Source organism: Urocampus carinirostris, chromosome 11 (genome assembly GCF_059441175.1).
Source record: "Urocampus carinirostris isolate Australia breed hairy pipefish chromosome 11, RoL_Ucar_1.0, whole genome shotgun sequence".
NCBI lineage: Eukaryota > Metazoa > Chordata > Actinopteri > Syngnathiformes > Syngnathidae > Urocampus > Urocampus carinirostris.
Genome location: NC_142359.1, coordinates 27,873,601 through 27,895,070, shown reverse-complemented (window position 1 = coordinate 27,895,070; position 21,470 = coordinate 27,873,601). Strand labels below are relative to the sequence as shown.

The 21,470-nt window shown below is 37.8% G+C and overlaps 1 protein-coding gene across 1 annotated transcript in view; it reads right to left on the bottom strand.

Moving 5' to 3' along the window:
- The window catches only part of LOC148356997 (adhesion G protein-coupled receptor L3-like), a 282,571-nt gene extending 270,135 nt beyond the window's left edge, over nucleotides 1-12,436 (bottom strand). The window contains exon 1 of the mRNA XM_088348691.1: nucleotides 12,244-12,436. The gene's annotated coding sequence lies outside the window, so the exon portion shown is untranslated. The remainder of the gene's footprint in view (nucleotides 1-12,243) is intronic.
- Between the last annotated feature and the right edge of the window lie 9,034 nt (nucleotides 12,437-21,470).

Sequence of the window (21,470 nt, the reverse complement as noted above, 5' to 3'; positions counted from 1 at the left end):
GTTTTCTTTCAACCTCAACAAACGATAACAAGCAAATGCAATTTGGTCCATATTAGAGGAAAACGCCAATTACAAGAGCCAAATAAACGTCTGTGTTGCAATCTTTCACTATTCTCCAATGTCTGGTTGCCTGGCGCAGTACTCTAGGAATATAAGGGCTCACATTTTACGCAACGCAGTCGTCATTCACGTTTTATTTCAGCGCGGTAGTGAATATGTGCTAATTTTTGTAATGGCCATCTTGAATAGTCACATGATCAGAAAACTGTTGACATACAACTCGGAGCAAAACTGAAAAGACGCAGCTAAAAACGCCATCCGGTGTACACAGGCGGGGCGCAGACGACATTCTGCAGCCGAATGTGTCGACGCCAAATTCCCCACAGGCTTAAAATGTAACAAATGTTCATGCATTACTTCTTTTTTAAGTCTCTTAAAGCCAGCTTAAAATCCTTTGCGGCTTGTACAAAGACGAGTTTTGTTCTTGAATTTGAGCATGTAGCTTTTAATCAGGTATACTTTGAAGTCCAGAATTTTCGGTAATTTTTACTAATGGTAAGAAACACAGCGAAACACAGCCAAATGCATGGCTGTGTGAGATGAGTGGCCATTTTGTCTACTCGAGCACCACATCAAAAGAGAAGGTCAGTCTGACAACACGTGTTGAGAAATGATTGTGATTAATTTGTATTTTATTGATTTTTTTGGGCCAAAAATAATCCCTAGAAAGTTAATCATAAGATGTAGGAAAAGACACAAGTTGTGATAACATTAATCAAGTTGAAAAATGAAATTATTGCCAGATAAAATATTGTATGCAAATGTCTCCCATCAGACCACTGCTCACAGGTACAGTTATTGAGTAAGAGTCCACATTTGTTCATTATTAGCCGCACCTGACTAATCAGTAGAGGGGTATTTAAGGACTGTGCCAAAAAAATAAAAAGGTGTTAGACCTTTGCTTCCTTTTTTGATGTTTCTGCCTGTGTATGTTTCTTAAGTCTTTGATACCCGTCTTTCCTCGATTTGGAATATCTGATTTTTTTTTCTGGCATATGTTTTGCATTTAATGTTTTTTCCGGTCTTTGCATGTGCGCATTGCTTATTATTAATTACCTTTGCCCCCAATAAATTCTTACCACTCAACTCACATGTCTGCATTTGGGTCCCCCTCCCCAAAAGACAACACGCGTTACATAAGTTTCTGTTTCAGAGTGTGTAGAAGTGTGTAAAAATAAATACAGTATATTTATATGGGAATAAATAATTCGGTACTCGAACAGTGCAGTGTTCGACCACTGATCACTGATTATGGTTGAGCACCGAGGTACTGTATCACTGCACTTTGTAATAAGTAAGACAATTTATGCTAACGTTTTGGATGTTGTATATATTTACCCAAAAGTTGCATATCCCAATTTTTGTTGGTTGTTTTAAACAAAATAACTTTGTTCTTGTCATGTCCCTTTTTCACTGATTAGACTGCTAACAAATGCACCTGATACGTGCAAATACAGCAGCCCATTTTCATCTCTCCTTGCCAGGAAATTAGTGGTCAGATCAGGAGGTCCCAACGGTTTCAGTGATGTGGTGGGGGGGCTAAATACGAACCACCGACTCCATTCATTTGTATGCGGCTGCAGGTGCAGCGTCTTATTTTGCATTCAAGCCCCAACCTGCCTCCCAAACAGGCCATAAATTAACTTCCCTTGGAGCGCCAGTCGCCAAGAAGCATCGCGTCTTTGTTTCATTTTGCCTCTTCGGTCAGAGGTTGGCAAGACAAAAGACAAAAGGTCAACAATATTCCTCCCAAAAAAACAAAATAAACTGACAGAAAAACCCAGGAAGACAAATATATCCGACTTTTACAGGCTCATAAAGAGCTTGATGGAAGGCGGTTTTGTCAGTTTGATCGCTTTTGGATACCTTGAAACGCTACCGAGACCGTTAAATGCTACGCTGACATTTTTGGGTCCAGAGACCCTCACATCATCTAATCAATAACAGTGGTAGTTATAACTTTGATGATGTTTGAGCACCACTATCTAAGACTCCTTAAAGCATCTACATCAATCTCGTGGCCCGGGGGCCGAATGTGGCCCGTCATATCATTTAATGTGGCCCGCATCTGAAAAGAGTGTCACTGTCACTACAAAACCTACAAAGTGACAGCTTACTGATACTACATGGCAATAAGTGAAATTGTGAGGTTATCCCAAAGATATCCATAAATATTTTGTTACATTTCATTGCATTTAGTAGTTACCATAGGTCCACTAAGGGAACCCATTATGCTGATGTGCCCCTTAGTGAAAAAAAGTTTGACAACCCAGCCTTAAAGGGACGGTGTGTATTATTTATCGCCTCCTATGTGTTAATTCATTAAAAAGCAATATTGATGAGAATAATAAGCCAAAATCAATGAATTATCAGACCAATGTTTTTTAAAATACTTACGTTGAGAAATTGACATTTATTTTACATAATATTATGCTCCATCAGATGGAGCTGACATAATCGTCTGCTATCTTGCCACTATAACTACCCCCAAAAAACAAAAATCTTGTGACAGGCTGGTCCAACAAATAAGAAAAATGGTGTGGGTTGGTCACTTTTTGTGTCCTTAGTTTCTACTATTCCTTGTGCTTTTTAACACTTGTTTATGATTGCCCTAAACAGTGATTCAAATATTACAGTGTACCTTTAAGCCCTGCTAAACCCAAATGGAACGCCACTGGCAATGGGCATTTTGCTTTTGGTATCAGGTGTGCATGGGAACTTTTGGGAAAAAAAACGGCGCAACGCCAAAAGCATGAGGTATCAAACATGTTTTATCTATCTGGCGCTCTGTAGCCAAATTGCTCACGTGTGCAGGGCACAGGAGATAACGGCAAGCAGCAATTGTCTACAAGGCATGTGCTCAAAATAAAAATGCCGCGGTGGTGTCTGAAGTCATTGCAGACCCCCACCAAGGAAGATAAGTGATTTATTTGCCAACAGTATTTATCTGGAGCAAAACCGGATATTTGGTGGTTCCTTAATAGGGTGGTCCTTATTTTTCGACTTTTAAAATTTCATGCTCTGACCCCTTGAATATGTTCCAATATATACAAAACGTAATTAGGCAAAGTTTCATCAAAATCAAAGGATATTTAGAGGTCGCTCAAGGCCTCTGAAATTTCGGTATGAAAAATAAGGATTTTTCGCACATTATATCAGACCTAGTGTACAAAGTTACTTGTAACTTTTCTTGTGTTACAATTATAAGCAATGGACTGAAATTGGATGTTCTAAAACGCCGTACACATAGGGTTAAGATTTCCGTTTTTTCTCGAAAATTGCCAAAATTTTACCATTTTGGGAAATTTCAAAGTCGTTGAGCTACCTCTAAATATTATCCAAATTGTTCAAAATTGCACACAGTGTGTTTTTATCGATATAAGAACATATGCGGGGGGTCAGAGCCCAATATTTCAAAAAAAAAAATTTCGACCCCCATTAAGGACCACCCTATTCCTTAATTAATATTCATAATGTTTTCACAATATTTTAAATCAAGACTTCAATTCACACATCCAAATTGAACAGCAGGGAAAGTTAAACGCCACAGATTTTTTCTGGTATCATCAGGGTCATCATCCATTAACTGGAGTTCCCTTTATTCTTCAAGGAACGATGACAAACAAAAGCAATTTGGTCCGATACCTTGGCAACCAACAATGACAACAACAGAAATAGACATCTTCGTCTTTGCTGCAATCTGGCCCAATTCTCCGGTGTGGTTATTATAAGGATATGAAAACAACCCTGACAATGAAAACACGTGACCTAGAAAACATAAAAGGGAATCGAAAACAAAGCAGTTAAAAACTGCTTTAGGTGTGTCCGGAGGACGTTGCTGTTTGCATTCAGAATCCAATGGCGTTAACTAGGGCTGCAAGAAACCAGTATTTCAATAATCGATGAACCGGTCGATTGTCAAATAGTGTTTGTCAAATAGCCTAACAATAAACAAAAATACATACAAATTTTATTTCTGATATTTTTATCCTTTACATACATTGCAAATATAAACCCTCGAGCGTTATACTTGTTTCGGCAATAAAGGCTATTCATTCATTTGTTCATTCATTTAGACAGTCATCCATGCATCAAAATACATTCTCGAGTCACCCTCAGCTGGATTAAAGTGGTACTACAAGCATGTACCCTCTACGTCATAGAAATTCAATGCACTCTTGTTTGCATTGAATTAACTTGCCGAGTGGTGCATAAATCGCGCTTGGTGCATAATAATTGACGCTTTCAATAATCGATTTGAATCGATTTTGACGATTTGTTGTTGCAGTCCAAATTCCCCGCGCTTATAGCGTTGACTGTGCTCGTAGCCTCAAGGAAGACTTCGAAAAGTGTCATGTGAGGCAACTCGGCGGATGAATGAAAAATATAGATTTCCTTCAAAGTGCTTAACCACACCACCTGCCTCGCAGCTCCAATTTTAACAATGACCGACTCTGTCCCGAACGTGAGCGAGCGAAGAGCGAATGTAACAATGGACATTTAATTAGCGTCTCAAAGCAGATTTCATGGTCAACAGGCAGTCTGGTCGGCCTGCATACTAACTGGTCTGCGAGTGAAGGGTGATTTGGATAGCTCTCGAGCTCCTAGCGGGTGGAGACACGACACGACGAATAATGCTGAGTTTTTATCTTGTTTAATAATTGCTTGTCCATCTATGGGTTGGAAAGCTAACGAGGGAAAGGATGATGTCATAGCATGGGCTTAAAGAGACAATGTGTATTAATTGACCTCGAGATACTGCTGTAATGCGTGGTGCACATGTGTCGAACTCGTCGCCCGCCACATCTTTTAACGTGGCCCGCGATACAATGCTGTGAGAAGCACAAGAAAATCATGAGTTGCATCACGTCAAACAATGACTTGCAGTTTTAAATATGTCCACTCGCAAGGCAAAACCTCGGTTTCTGTGTTTGCTGAATACCATGAATCAACCAGAGAACATTGAGAAAACCCATTACAATATTTGACTTAAAATTCACGGACGCGCTGTATAAAGCGACATGAAAAATCTAAGATTTCAGAAAACAGCATCTGGGTTTCTTTACAGAAGTTTGAAGAAGATCCTTTCTATAACAGATATAACATCTAACAGTTCCCATATTAATGTAAACATTTTCATAAGGAAATACCAAATACAATGCAGACAGACTTTTAAACCGATAAATAAACTATATATATTACCGTTTGTGTACATTTCTTGTCACTTTTCAGTAAGCATGAGTTTACTTGAGTTAAACTGTAATGGAATATTGCAGTGTTGTTGTTTTTGTTTTGTTTTTTCAAATGCATAGTAGATAACACTACAAAATATGTTTTATCATCAGATTTAACATTCCTGAATCATAATTTAATTGTGAGCCTCCAAAAAATACGCATCTCTACAGCTTTGGCAAACTTTTTATGACACAAATTTTTTTAAATGCACATTTATAAGATTTTTTTCTTGATATTCAACCAACCAAACACGATTGTTTTTTTCTTTAAGAGAATGAGATATTTTCATTCCACTAGGAAATATTAAAGAATACCGGGTCCTCTTTAAGGAGTGTGTTTTTTTAAATCTTACAACATAAAAAAAATCATATTGCTTCTTATGTAAAAACAATAGCTTCCAAATTATTTTTGGGAACTAATAGCCTCTTATCCTCCTCCTAAGAAAAACATATAAATATATTAAGCACCAACTAATAGAATTTCAAATAAAAATATTTTTTTATCATTGAAGAAAATTTTTAAATATCTTTTGAATTATAAAGTCTCCAAAAAGTAATCATTTGATTTCAGCATAAGTTAATATTCATTTTTTTCAGCTGAATACTAAAAGACAAAATTATGTTTGACGAATTGAAATGAAACATGGCTGGAAAAAAAAATTAGAGTGATATTTGTTTAAATGTATAAAGATTTTTGAAGGGGTAAAATATGTCGGACCATTTTTGTTACAAAACACTGTTACTTATAATGAAACATACAATCTAATACAAAAAGATAAATCTGAAACATTTAATAAAGTATATTTCAAAGCCAGTCGGCAGGCTATGTTCTCAAGGTAATTGTGGCAACACTTGATTTACCTTTTTGGATGTTTGTTATTGCCATACGAGAAAATAATATTTTTTACAACTAATCCTGTATTACTTTTGTATATCTCAGAGAGATTGTGTTATTTTTTTGATATTTATCTGTTTAGCAACATTATTTTGAGCTAATGCTAAGTAGGTGCTGCACGATTAACCGAAATCTGCGATAGTTTAACAGCAGAATACTGCGTTTTTTTTCCTCAGGATTTATAGTTACATCTTGTTATATGAGTGATGGAGTGTTCTGACAGCAAGAATTGTCTCATTTTGTGGTTAACTGCGCCGACCAATCAGAAGCAAGTTCTAATGGCACCAACCAATTAAGGCCGAGCAACGTTTGTAAGACTTTGATAGGCTGGTGTAAGCTCTCAATCAAACAGCCGGGTGCACAACTGGCTGCCAAAACAAACGCGACAGCTTGTAACTTTAGCGGCTCGTCACATTGAAAATTAATTCATCATCCAAATCGGACTCTGAGGAAAGGCAGAAGAGCGCAAGGAAAAGATGATCACCAGCAGGTGCTCTCTGGATTTTTATTGCGTCCGGGAATTGACTGAGGCAGCATCGGATGGGAAAGCTAACAGCTTGGCTAACAGCTTTTAAGCCACCACTTCTGAATCTGGCTAGTCACCAAACCAGATCCATTACTCAAAAAATGGACGACTTGGAGCTACTACAACAGTTTTTATTTTGTTACAATCATATACTCTCAGTCTCTAAGGACGTCATCTCGAGGTATGTTTGAATGTCACTATGCTTAAGTTCTCCCCAAATACAAAACAAGCAGAGAAATGCATTTTTATTTTACAATGGAAAATCGAATTGAAATTGCAATTTCTGGTTGGAAAAATCACAATTAATTTTTTTACAAAATCGTGCAGCCCTAATGCTGAGCATAAAAAAGGCCAATGTGCTTGTATGGATTGTGCGCATTCCCTGCAGGAAAAAGGCTTACCGTGGTGGTTGCCATGGCGATCCACTTGTTTGCAGGATTCTAAGCTCTTTGGAATGCTTTTTAGAAAGGCCAAACATGTTTGGAGATTTATTTTGTATTACTCTTGAACAGTGTTAGGAATAATGTAGTTACATAACGCCGTTACTAACGGCATTGATTTTACAGTAACAAGGTAATCCAACTGATTACGTTTCCCCCCTTTACAACACCGTTAAAATTAATGGTGGTCAAAACCAGTGTGTTACTTTGGCTGTGTTGTTCTTTAAATTTGTTGAGCATAAAAAAAGGTTAAAATTGTTTTGTATTTATTTTTTTGTAGATTCTGAAATATTTAAATTTTATATCCTGTGTTTTTCATTGTCAATGTCTTTATATTATCTTTTCTTCCTTTATCTCTCTGTTTTCCCTTCGTTTTTGTATTTTTGTTTCTTTTGTATCTTTCTTTTTTTATTTAATTTATTAAACTCATTTTATTTTGTATACTCTTTATCACATTGCTCATGGTTTTTTTTTGTTGCACGTCAAGTGTAAGATAAATCTGTTGCTGTTGAGGTTCAAACAACCTGTCTGTTCTCTATTCAACCGACCCAAATATTGATGAGACGGCAGGCAGGCAGGCAGGCAGGCAGGCAGGCAGACAGACAGACAGACAGACAGACAGACAGACAGACAGACAGACAGACAGACAGACAGATATAGCGAGCTAGATAACCAAAGAGAAAGCTAGTAATAAGAGATAAATGATTGCCGGATACATATAGACATAAATAATACTGATGTATAGAAAAATTAAATAATTCTCTCACTGTTCAGTTCGCACCCAAACAATTCTTCTTTAGATCATTATAATTAGCAATTGCTGCAATGTAAATGTCTTGAACACCACCGTCCACCAGAGGGCAGACAGACAGGAGGACCCCACCTTATTCTAATTAGTAAACGGGTAATTAAGGACTCTGCCAACAGCAGAAGCTGTCAGATCGTTGCTTGCCTTTTGATGTTCTGTCTTTGATCGATCCCGGACTTTATGAGTATTTTTCCAGACTGCGTTTTGCGTTTGTTTGCTCCCTCGAACTCGTGTTTTGTCCGGAAGGGCAATTTAAGGGGAACGTTGAGAGTTGGATGCTGCACAAGAAGGAAGACAAAAATTCTAGTTGGGGGACGCGATGAAAGTTTTTAGGGCAAGATGTTTACTCTGACTTTGTGGAGCTTAATTATTTATCTCCAAGTTCGTTTTTGAAATACCTGAAAATAGCAAACTAGCTCATTGTGAGGTGTTGACCTCCAACCATGATGGATGCTCACAACTTGTGACCTTTAATATTCGCCTGGAGTTGAGATAATTAAATGCAGAATGTTTTGTAGGTTACAGTTTTCAAATGGTGTCCATGAATGCGATTGACATGCCACGGAGACAAGCTATGACCTGGGATATTTGAAAATAACCAGGAATAGGATGCTTTGAATTCGTCACTGAAATATTGTATTTTCACTAATCTCTTCCTTTGTTGCTCTTTGTCTCTTTCTCTCTGTGTGTCTTTTAACCTCTTTTGCTCTAACTTCCTTTTTTCCTTCTCTTTTCTCTTTCTCTCTTCATACCCTTTGCACTTTATTTTCTCTTTTCTCTCCTTCTGTCTTTCTATTTCTCTTTGGATTCCTTTCTTCCTCTCCATTTCTTTTCCCCCTCTCTCACAACTTTTTATCTTTTTTTCTCACGCTCTCTCCTTCTATCTCTTTTTCTTTCTTTGTCCCGCTCAGTTATGTTATTTTATTTGTCACTAGGTGGCATGAGTACTTCATGTTAGACATTGTCGGAAGCAAAGATGCATTTCTTTATATAACGACTACTTTGTCTTGGACCTTAAATAACCTTATAACAAAGTTTTCAACGGTTTACTGCGGGTTGCGACACTAATTTCGGCTATGTTCATTGTTTTGCCACTATGTGGGATGAGTACTTTATGTTGGACATTGTCATAAGCAGAAGTGCGTTTCTTCATACAACAGCAACTTTGTCTTGGACCTTTAATCATTTTAAAACCAATTTTCAACGGTTTATCATATATTGGGACATCCGTTTTGGATCAGGTCATTTTTTGCCACTAGATGGCATACATGTTTATGTTTGACAATGTTGAAAGTACTGGTGTATTTTTCCTTTTATATGAACGGAGACCTTATTTTGAAGCTAAAATAACCTTGTCATGGTAAAAAAAAATGACCCTAAAGGCATTAGTGTTTCATGTTGAACATTGACAAAAGCACAAGCACAAGCACAAAGCAGAAGTACATTTTTATTTTAATAGCAGTGACTATATGACCTTATGACACATTTTCCAAATGTTTATCACAGGTTGAGAGGTTCATTTTGGTGATGTCAGTTATTGCAACTCCAAGTATTTAGTCTTTCATGTCTATCCTCTTTAAGGCAAGTGTGCATTTTTTTAAAAAATAACTATATTGAACCTTTGGCTCAATGGTGAGGGCAGTTTCAAGAATATTGAAATTTAGTTTTCAGATTTGTTTTCCTTTTGGCCCTTTTACCTTGTTTTGTTGTGTGCATACGTGTGTGTTTTGGATTGTTTAAATGTTTGAAATAAATACAATAGTTATTTTCTTTGCAGAAACGCAATATACACCACAATTATTTTAATGTGGCATGTCAACATTGTCAACCCGAATCACTTCAGGGCAAGGATTGTAAAATAGAGGGTGGTAATCATTTAAAAAACATAATATAATTATCTCAGTTAACACACTCCTTTTGAGACTTCAAACGAAAAATATCTGTCTTTTGGACGTTTGGTTTTGAATTTATGGGAGAATCTAGTCCACCAAAATTCATGTTGCAACACCAACCAGACAGTTAGAGATAATATTTTGGGTGTAGATCCTAGAATTGTGTTTTACGGCATGTTTTTGTTTTTAAGACTTCTTTAGGGTTCTGAACATAATAGACATAATTAATACAATCCTCCAAGTGTTGGGGGCAAATCTCACATCCATCTAGCGTACTGTTCAAGCCCCTCTCACAGATGTAAGTATAGAAAAGCCTGTGCTTAAAAAAGCAAAGCAAATTTCCGGACTGTAAACGTTGGCTTTTATCATACGACACACAAAAGCACACATTTTGCTACCAGCCGCGTACATGAACCTCTATTTGGGCTGCTGAATGTGAATAAAACGGTCTCGATTTGAGAGTTGTGGAAACAAAATAGATCTAGTAGTCAGGAAACCAGACTCTGAACACAAAAAAATTGAATTTTAAATATCTTGATGTATAGAATGTTATTATTTCAATCATCATTGATTAAGATTGGAGATTGTTTACAGCAAGATTAGACATGACACATGAACATTTAATGTATAAACAGGACAAAAATATTAGAACAGACAATTTTTACTAGTACTTGGAGAATAGTTTATGATTTTTATGATAATAACGGATCCCAACATAGTGATCAGGGAAAGGAAAAGAGAGACCAAAGATGGAGTTGAAGGATTGCCAAATTGATAATTGCCATACATGAGTATAAATTAAACACATACACAACTAAGCTCAAAGTTACGGTAAATAATTTAAAGTTGTATCTTATCTATATCTTATTTATGTTTATTTTTTATTATTTACTCATTTGAATAATTATTGTTGTCTAGGTTCAGGTTTTACGAATATGTTGAGCATTGGAGTGTATTAAAATAAATCCCATCACACTTTGAGTGAGATAAAAGGTTTCAGTACTTAAACAACTTGGTTTTCGGACACCGATCCTGAATGGTTTATGGTCCAGTACCAAGGTGCCACTGTAATTCCATTGTGGTTACGCCATGTTGTTGTTCTCATTTTTAAAAATCCAACAGCAAACTGATTAATCTCCGAACTAGTTTTAAAACTGTTTAATCATTTGAGTACCTTCTCTGAATCTTCAGCATGATGATGTTTTTTCATCGATCTACTTTCTACAGTCTTTATTTGTTTTGTCCTTTATGACATTCAAATTGCCTTTAGTGCCATTGATGACAAAGTAGTGAACAATGCTTACCATTATCTTAAATGTGAAGATCCAGGATTAACATGTAATCAAACATTTTAAAAGGAAAAATAGGAAATAAAAGTGTTAGGATACGTGGCAGTGCTTGGCGACAGGCCCAAGAGCGTCGGAACAATGAGAAATAATGAAAATTCATTAGCAGCAAAAAAGTTATTAAGATGAATGCACATCATAAAAAATATTTTTTTGCACAGTCTTGTGTGCTCATTTAGGATGGTGATGGCCCTGGGTAAGAAAATGCTTCAGATTCCGTTATTCCTTGTTTCAAAAGAGTTACCATTAATATATTTCAGTTGTTGTATTTTTACCATTAGTTTCTTTGATCATTTGTTTTCTTTTTTTCAAATATCATTAGTGGGTAAAATACAAAATAGTGTTAAGATAAAATTCTTACTTACAAGGTAGTGCTTGGAACCTAAGTTGAGAGTGCATCAGGACAATAGTGGAATAAGAAATAATGAGATGACATATCAGAGGCTACATGGTTGAAATGAAAACACATGTCCCTGTATATAAGATGTTGTTTTTACAGTCGTGTCTGCTTGTTTAGGGTGGTAACGGACCTAGGTACGAAACTGCCTCCGAGCTTGTTATTTCTTGTTTCAGTGGAGTTACCAATAGTGTCTTTGAGGTTTTATTTTTTTGTTTTTAGTTTTTTTTCAGGGCTTATTTAGGGGTATTTGCACTGACTCTGGAAAAACACCCACCTTGTCTAAACACGCCAGATAATCTATCGCAATTATCTCATTACGCTTCAAAGCAAAACCCGATCTACACAAACGTCCAACCGAGGTCATTTTTCATTCCATTATGACACTATAGTGACCGAGTCAAGATGTTTCGCTTTTACAAGCAACTTGCACTCAGTGCGGATTATCCGAAGAAGGCAGCTGGTCCTCTTTCCTCCTTCATGGAACTCTAAAGCCACCATAGTGATGGAGATCATACAACACCACTGAATCAACCCACGACCACGCACAATCGCAAATATCAGATTACACTTGAACACACAGGCGGTTGTAAACCTTAACGGCAATTATTTGAAAAAGGAGAAGGGCAAGAACGTCATACTCACCCTTCGATGGGGAGCAGTTCCGAATGGGAATCCAAAACCAGGTCGATACCAAGCTCCGGTGCATACACTCGCCTTATATCCCACGTGCCTCAGAAAATAAATTGGATATCCAGTTTTAATTTTGAATTCATTTATGTCATCCACAATGCGCGTTTGAGGAGGAACGAAGCACGTTGTGCGCACTAGCTGGGTCCAATCCAGCAAAGACATGGGGGGGGGGGGTAGTTGAAAGCGCGTGAGAGAGAGAAAAAGAGAGAGAGAGAAAGAAAGAGAGAGAGAGAAAGGAAGTGGGAGGGGGGAAAGCGTGCACACTCTGTGGACGTGGGCAGCCGCTTTCGCCATATACTTGAGCGTCACTTAGTGGCAAGTTTAAGACCTGCCATCTTGCGCTGCACTACACAACTGAATTGTTTTCTCTCAAATACTGGATAGAGAGGTGGGCCTTGAGGGCCTGCAAGGTCTTCTCTGCTGGCCTAAAAATATCAGAATGCTGTGATGTTAACTCATACAATGCGAGACGTTTCTCCCAAATGCGAAGACCCGATGCAAGCAAATTTTTGCGATTTAGACTCATTTTTTAAGGCCTAAAAATGTAGTTCTGTCGCTATATCAGCAAAGGACATATCAAAATAAAACTTTATTAAGAAAGTATGTATTTAGCTTTACTATTGTTTGGTAAACAAAGGATGCAGAATGTTTATTTAGATGCTCTATTTACGTTCTCACACCTTCAATATCTAAAGAATATTTACATTAACACATGAGCACTCTGCTCGCGAAATAAAATGTTATTGCAAGAACACTTAAATCATGCAAGTCTGGCACGGAAGACGAGTGGCTGATCAAAGCCTCTCCTGCCATCTAATGGTCACTTCACACGCTGAACTCTTTCCCAGAGGCTTGATACCTACTGGTGAGCTGCTCAGAATCCTTTATAATATTTTCTTTAAAGTCAAGTCAAGTCAAGTCATTTTTATCTGTATAGCCCTAAATCACCCTTTAATGTTACCTGTGGTGTTCCGCAGGGTTCAGTGCTTGGCCCCCTTCTTTTCAGCATTTACATGCTTCCATTGGGTGATATCATTCGCAAGTACAATATCAGCTTCCACTGCTACGCAGACGACACTCAACTATATCTTCCGTTGGAGGAATCTCCCACACTAAACTGTGGAAATTTGGAGGCCTGCCTCATTGAGATAAAAGAGTGGATGTCACTCCATTTCTTGCGTCTTAACTCTGAAAAGACCGAAATGTTAGTCATTGGTCCATCTAAATGCCGTGACTTATTCTTAAAAACTGCTGTGAACATTGACAAATGTCACATCACACAGAGTAACTCAGTTAAAAATTTAGGTGTCATATTTGACCCTGATCTATCCTTTGAAATGCATGTAAAGAAAATTACTAGAACCGCTTTTTTCCATCTTCGTAACATTGCTAAAATCCGTTCAATACTGTCTCAGTCGGATGCGGAAATTATAATTCATGCGTTTGTTACCTCCCGTCTCGATTACTGTAATGCACTACTCTCTGGTCTTAAACAAAAACACAACATATTTTTACGTGTTGGCGCTCTGAAACAATGCTTCTGAAAATGTATTAATACATGAAGGCACTGAATTTATTATATTTTGCCTATAAATACGTATTAAATCATTCCAAATCTTCAACATTTTTCAATGTTTTTCCATGATGGCACTGCTTCCAGATGAATACTTTAATAATTAAGCATTTAACCAAATCACATTTCAGCCATTAGTTGTTGCTAGGCTCAGAAATCTACACGGAGTCCCTCATAAAAAATCCTGAAGATCCTGAGGCATTATATCGGTCTTTGAAAAAGCTATGTGTTTAGCCAATCAGATTCCGATATGTTGTCTGAGAGCCCTTTAGAGGGCCTTGAGAAACATCAGCGGTTTTACAGATTATAATTGGCTTGGGGACAGTAATCTACCAAATTGATCGCGCCATCAGCTGTTAGAGCTGCTCAAGAAAATACTGTAATCGTGCAACTACTCCGAAGCAAGCTCTTTTGTCTGGCACTTTCAACCTAGCAGTAAGATCTTAAGCCCAAGCCCGACCCGCCTCGATCCAAATTCGAGGCTGGGCGGGCGTAAAACGTCAATCATTATGTTCGGGTCAGGCCGAACTTCTCTCGCTGAGTTGTTTTTTTTCCGGTAATAACTACCCATCATTGGTCTTTTAATAAGGTCCTGTTTACAAAAGAAGTTTAGTATGTAGCATTTTACTGTGCTGATCAGCTGCAAAGTGAGGCATGGGCGATAGTGAGACCAAGGTTCCTGATTTGGCGCACGCCACTTTCACCTCTATCCCAAATCATAAAAATAGTATGTTTTAATAGTATTGGCAAACGAACAGTGAGTCGAACCTTTCCGTATTTTTTTGTTGTTGCATGGACTTTTTATCATTAGGAAGTCATACACACCAACACTAACTGCCGTTTTATGAGTTAGACCACCGCTTTTCTCCCCTTAAAAACGCCTACCAAATTTATTTTTAATCTACTGTTTTTTTTTTTGTTTTTGTTTGTTTATTTAATATAAACAACAACAACAAATCCTGACTCAAGTCACATATTTAGTCCACGGATGCTTGATCTCGAAGCATGACTGAGTCTTTGTTTCTTGATTGCATTAGACCTCCATTTTGGTAATAATTTGCCACTTTTGGTTTAAAACAAGGATATGTTGGTGTTGTTTATCTTATATTCTTGAGATGGATTGTGTTTTGTGCCTATGAATAGAAAATGCAATACAAATCTAATATTATTTTATGTCAAAAGATTTGCATGCATGCGATCGTGAGACCAAGGATACTGAGTTGGTGCACAAATCAGCCCCATACCAGGAGGATAATGATAGCATTAGCAAGAATAGTGCGTTTGAAACCATTCAGTAATTTTTTTTCATTGCTCAGACTTTTTTCATTACGGAGGATTACATCTATTTATGCTATTATTCATTAGGAGCAGCGCATAGACTTCATTTATAAGTTAAGGTAAGAAAAATGAAGTATCTTTTTCAATGCTGCAGTCTCTATATTGCTGTCTTGCTCCAACCATCAAATGATGAATAAGATGGACTGTATTTTTTTTTTTTATTAGTCCGACTCTGCCTCACCAGACGTCACTGTTGTTTCTATTTATATTCCTATGTACTCATAGGCTGCCTATGTTGGGATTCTGCTTGGCTGCAGAAGCAGATCTCATAAATATAGATACCAAGAAAGATTTTAGGAAATTATTTATACACAGAAAATGAATCAATATTGGATAGTGTATAAAAACAGAACAACGAAGTTAACCATGATCTCCAGAATTCAAATCCGTCCGAGCTACTCTAGCACAGGCTCGACGACACGTGCTGTTCAATAATGTTGAAACACTCACTTGATCTAAGTGAACAAAACGTGAAAATACCTGAATGCAGACGAGATGTGATTGAACCAAAAACATGAAAGCAAGACAAAGCAGCACATGTTGCATTTTAGAACTGTAATCAAATGAACAAAACATGAAAGACAACGCAACATATGTTAGAACACTGGCAAAATGAACACAAATAATAAAGAAAGATGACGCAAAGATAATGTTTGAACGCCAACAGTCTGGTATATCTATATAACAACAACAAAAAATAAAACTCTTTCAACAGCAAATAAGCAACTCTCCACTCAAGTGTTCTCAATTAATTAAAATATTTACTCTTAATTATTTTTTATTTTTTTCGTAGTTACAACTTTTTCGTGGCTTTATATCATCAATTTTAAAGACAAATATTCTGATTTTTAATATTAACTTTTTTTTTTAAACTTCGGTTGAAAGAACAAGTACTGGATTTTCTTTACACACATCGCTGATGCTACCATCTTTAGTTGCTAATACTAAGACTTAGATAGGTACATCATTGGGGTTTGCTTGCATTTATTTAGTCATAATTATATAACTTGATTGTTGTAGCTTATACAATTTTCTCATGATTGTAGTTGTGCTTTATTTTGTTACCAGAAATGGTCATGAACTTTATCATATCAGACTTGCTAGAATCGATTTAGACTAAGAGGCATAGTGCAGTGGAAATGTTCATTCTACTATACCTTCAGTTTCGTTTTACTCAAGGTTTTAGTTTTTTTTAAGCCTAGAACCGACCTGTCAGTATGTGAATGATTGTAAGCCGTTTCCTCTTTGCACTTGTGATTGTCATCAACCATCGTCTTCATTTCATTTTTGCCCAGAATATTCTGTGGATAAAACCATCCCAGCCTTTATTTTGATAAAGATTTGATAGTACTTTTTTATATTTGATACTATTACGACTACTGCTTTCCTGCTACTTAAAAACAAGCAAACACATAAAAGAAGAAAAAGATCATGTCCTTCAATGCCTGGAAAAAAAACTCAAAATCCTGGTATTTGTTATTTGATGCCCAGGCCTTGAAAGTGAAAAAAACTGACACGGATCTTTACCCAAATTGATTTGTTTTTCCTTTAGCAAAGTCGTGCCTGCCCACATGAGATGTTACATCACTGCGCCTACCGTGCACAAAAATGGAATAAAAGACGCCCATACTCTCACGAGTCAGCAGCTTTTACCTCAACATTATGATTCCAGAATACGACTCCCATCATTTTATTATTGATGCAGAACATCAAATATGGAAAGTGACGATCCAACAGCTTCTGCTGTTGGCACAGTTATCAAAGGAGGTTCTTAATGAGGGTCAGGTTTTTCATGTTTAGAGGCAGGTGTGAAGTAGATCCTCCAATCAATTTGTCCGTTGGCGCCTTTTGAAGGACGGTGGTGTGCTGGATCCGAACAGATTTTTTATTAATCTTTTTTGAAAAAAAAAAAAAAAAAAAAAGCTGCATCTTGAAACAGCTCAAACAAAGACAAATATGCAAAAATATAAATACACAAAGGGAAGATAAATGAATAAGTAGTGAATACGTAGACAAAGATAAAATCATATCCCATTGGCATTCCTATATACAGGACTGTTTCTAAAAAAGAGAATGTACAGGACTGATAAAGTTATTTATTCGTGTATTACAATTAAAAAAGAAAATTGTGTGTTCAGTATAGAAGCAAAAAGGTCACCTCTTCTGTTATCCTGCGTACTTGAGTCTGCTAGGAACGCTGGATTGTTCTACAAATGTAAACAGGACTGACCCACAGATGAAACTATTGTGATAAGGTTCTCTATTTATTCCAATGCAATTTAAATAAAGAAAATGTTGTGTTCAATAAGGAGGCAAGGGAGCCAAACTAGAGCAAATAAGTCACTTGTTCTGGTTTCCTGACTGCTTGAGTCTGCTAAGAATGCGAGAATGGACAAAGTTCTATGAAGATATATAGGTCTGACTCAGACAATGACAATACTGTATTGTGATAAAGTTAGTTTTTTCCCATGTATAACAATTAAAAAAGAAAAATGTGTGCTCAGCATAGGAGCCATGGTAGGCTATGTAAAGCAAATTGGTTACTTCTTCTGGTTTCACGACTATTTGGGTCTTCTGGGAATGCGGGAAAGGACAAAGTCTATGAAGATATACAGGACTGACACATAAATTAAGAGTAATGTGACAAAGTTATTTATTTTCGCTAAAACGATGTAAAAAACGGAATTTTGTATCTAGTATAAGGGCCATGGTGGCTGAACTAGAGAAAATAGGTCACTTCTGGTTTCCTGACGACCTGAGTCTGTGAGGAATGCGGGAATAGAAAAATCTGTCTGAAAATACACAGGACTGGCACAGACAATGACAAATATTGTGATAAAGTTCTTTATTAATGTATAGCTATTGATGAAAGAAAATTGTGTGCTCGGTATAGGAGCCATAGTAGCCTAGCCGTTGCAAACAGGTCACCTTTTTTGCTTTCCTGAATATTTGGGTCTTCTAGGAATGCGGGATGGACAAAGTTTTATGAAGATATACAGGACTGACTCTGCCAATGAAAATAATGAATTGTGAAAAAGTTCGGTATTTTCTGGGTAGCAATATAAGAAATATGTGTGCTCAGAAGGGCAGCACAGCAGCTGGGTGATTAGCACGCAGCCCTATGGTGCAGATGTTCAGGGTTCAAGTCCAGCTATCACAACCTCCCCATGTGGAGTTTGCATGTTCTCCCTGTGCCTGCGTGGGCCTTCTCCGGAAACTGGCTGGTCCAAATTGTCGCTAGGTGTAAATGAGACTGGCTGGTAACCAGTTCAGTGTGTCCCCTGCCCATTGCCCGAAGACAGCTGGGATGGGCTCCGGCTCCTCTGCAACCCTACTTGGGGATAAGTGGTGCAGATAATGGATGGTGTGTTTAGAATAAGAGCCATGGTAGCCTAGCCAGTGCAAAGAGGTCACTTCTTCTGGTGTCCTGACTACTTGAGTCTGTTAGGAATGCGGAAGCACATTATTTTTAATGCCTGACTTGAGAATGTATAGTACCAGTATTAAGTACTAACACCAGTGTAGAAGCTTTGCACAATTGGACCAAATGAGATTTTTAGCGGTAGCAATCGCGATATCACGCCATCGCCGGGCTGTTATTGCATGTCAGCCTTTTGTGAATATTGACTGATTTGCTGGCGATGAATCAAAAGAGCCGGCAGACGGCGACGCCGGCGTATCTACTTTAATTCAATCATCGGCGTAGACATATTGAGCTCGCAAACCTCGGGGGCACGTCTTTATTGCATCGTATGACTTCATGCACTTAACCGCCAGTCGCTTCCTCCTCCGCCGAGGAGGACAAGTCATTCACACAAAAGAAAAAGACGGATGTCTTTTTCTTGTTATCAACCACGCTAAGTGAGCGTTACCGGAGGTGGAACGATTACCGTACTTTAAAGTCTACTGCTGTGACATTTTGTCAGGAAGGTGTGTGACATTTAGGGATTTTAATGGGAAATGAATGCACCAGCCCAAAGTGTTTGACACATAAAAATTAGAAAGGCATTCTGAAAAAACAGGACAATTCAAACTATTTGACACTAAAAAATACTCCTATCAGTCTTATACTGCCCCCAGGTGGGGAGATATGTCGCAGGGAAGGCCTAGCACCAGCTCAAGAAAAACATCCCAGAACAGAAATTGCTGGTGCCCCTCTACAGAGCCACAGTGAGAGCATACGAAGTCACGATGTGGCATGCTGGGAGAACCTAACGGTCATTAAGATAACCCTGATAATCATGGGTTACTTACTGCCCAGTCTGGAGGGCATTGCCAACAACATAATCAAGACTCTTCTCACCAGTTGCACCACCTCTATGACCTGGCGCTACAGATCCCATAAAACATGGACCAATAAGCTCAGGGACAGTATGTTTACCATTTTTAACATGCGCTCTGCCTGGTCCCGCTCATTAATAGGCAACCGGGGATAATGGATTGCAGCTGCTCGGGTGCTCTTCATTTTATGCGAAAAGAATGGAAAAAAGAGCCTCCAAGCATGACACAAATTTGCTCTCTCAGCCCCCGCTCTCAGCAAGGCGAGTGGCGATAATAGATTGATTTGAGGCGGGCCACCATGGCATGCTTCAGTGACCTGAACTTAAAAAAAGTATTTATATGCTGGCCCCTGCTTTTAGCAATAGTCAACAGGAGATAATGGATCGCGGCCACAACTGTGCATTTCGTTTTTCGTTTCGCCGAAACAGCACGTCTTCTGACAAAAGCACCATCTGGTGGTCCCAGCCTGCAACAATATGGGATTGGGTATAATGGATCGAAGTTGCACAATGCTGTTGATATTCAGCAGAAATACAGCAACAGCAAAAAGAGAACTGCCAAGGATTTGCATCAGTGAATCGTCAATCTCTTACCACTGGACTACCAGTGAAATAGATGTCTTGAGAAGAGACGGTAGAGTCTATCTCATTATCACACTGTTTTTAGTCATGGTACCAGGGATGAATGTTAATTTTATTGTGCATTTCACGTTACAACATTGTAAGCTGAGTAGAAAACGCACTTGAAACTCAACGAATTGCGAGAGTTGCCTTTGGAAAACAACATTTTGCAACAAAACAATGATTACATGCTCACATGGAGAGTCACCGGCCGGCAGACGGTATCCAATGCGTGCTAGGGTCCTCCTGCGGCTAACTGCTCACTGTCTCCGGTTGAATAAACTAATAAAATAGGCGGTAGCATAAAACATTGTAACATGTGAAATGCACAGCGAAATTAACATTCATCTCTGGTACCATGACTGAAAACAGTGTGATAATGAGATAGACTCTACTGCCTCTTCTCAAGACATCTATATCACTGGTAGAGTAGTATGGCCAAATATAGTGTGATAATGTGATAAAAAATTCTGCCTTTTCGCAAGTCATTTGGTGGTCCAGTGCTCTGACCACTAAGCTCAACTTGGACCTGTTAAGATTTTGGAAGGCACTACAGAAAGTTTAAGTTCCATGGGTTTTCTTTCTGAGAACAACCCAAAATTGGTTATTATTTATTACATAAATAGTGTCTATTTATTTTCCGAGTTTTGTTCTGTGAAGAATTTAAGAGAGGGTTATTTATCTATTTCATTAATAAAGTTGTTATGTATTTTCCGACTTACGTTCTGTGAATAATTAAAAAAGGTTCTTAGATTGTGGCTTTATGGAAAACATTTTTTTTTATTTCATTCTGCAATCGTACACTTTTTTCCTGTTACAAACGGACTCCTGACCCTCCTAATTGGGAAAAGTTATGTGGCCCACACAGAAAAGTTTGGGGACCCGTGGCGTAAACTGTGTTAACTACATTATCAAATACAATTCTATTCTAAAGAACGAACTTGAGAAATATTTTCTTTTTGGGGTTAGCGGAAGGGGGCTTTAAAGTTTTTGTTCATACCTTACATACCTGTCAACCTGTACGTTTTTGCCATACAAAGTACTTTAATTATGCATTTTAAGACGTGTACGACGTACAAGAAAATATGTACGGAAAAATGCAAATTTGTCAATTATGAGTACCATTCTGTACACACGACTATCACGAAACGGCAAATCAATCAAGTCAAACGAGTTCGCCGCGGAAGCCTCTATTTCGGTATCGTTTTTTTCGTTGCAAATGAAGCGGGCGGTTTGATGTAGTGAAAGGAAGTCCGTCTCTTTTTCTTTTGGGCTCAACTCATTAAAGAGATGGCTCTCAAACGGCTCACTTGCTTTGATGCATTATATTACGAATTAATATGTTGTATAAAGAAGTTAAGAAAAAA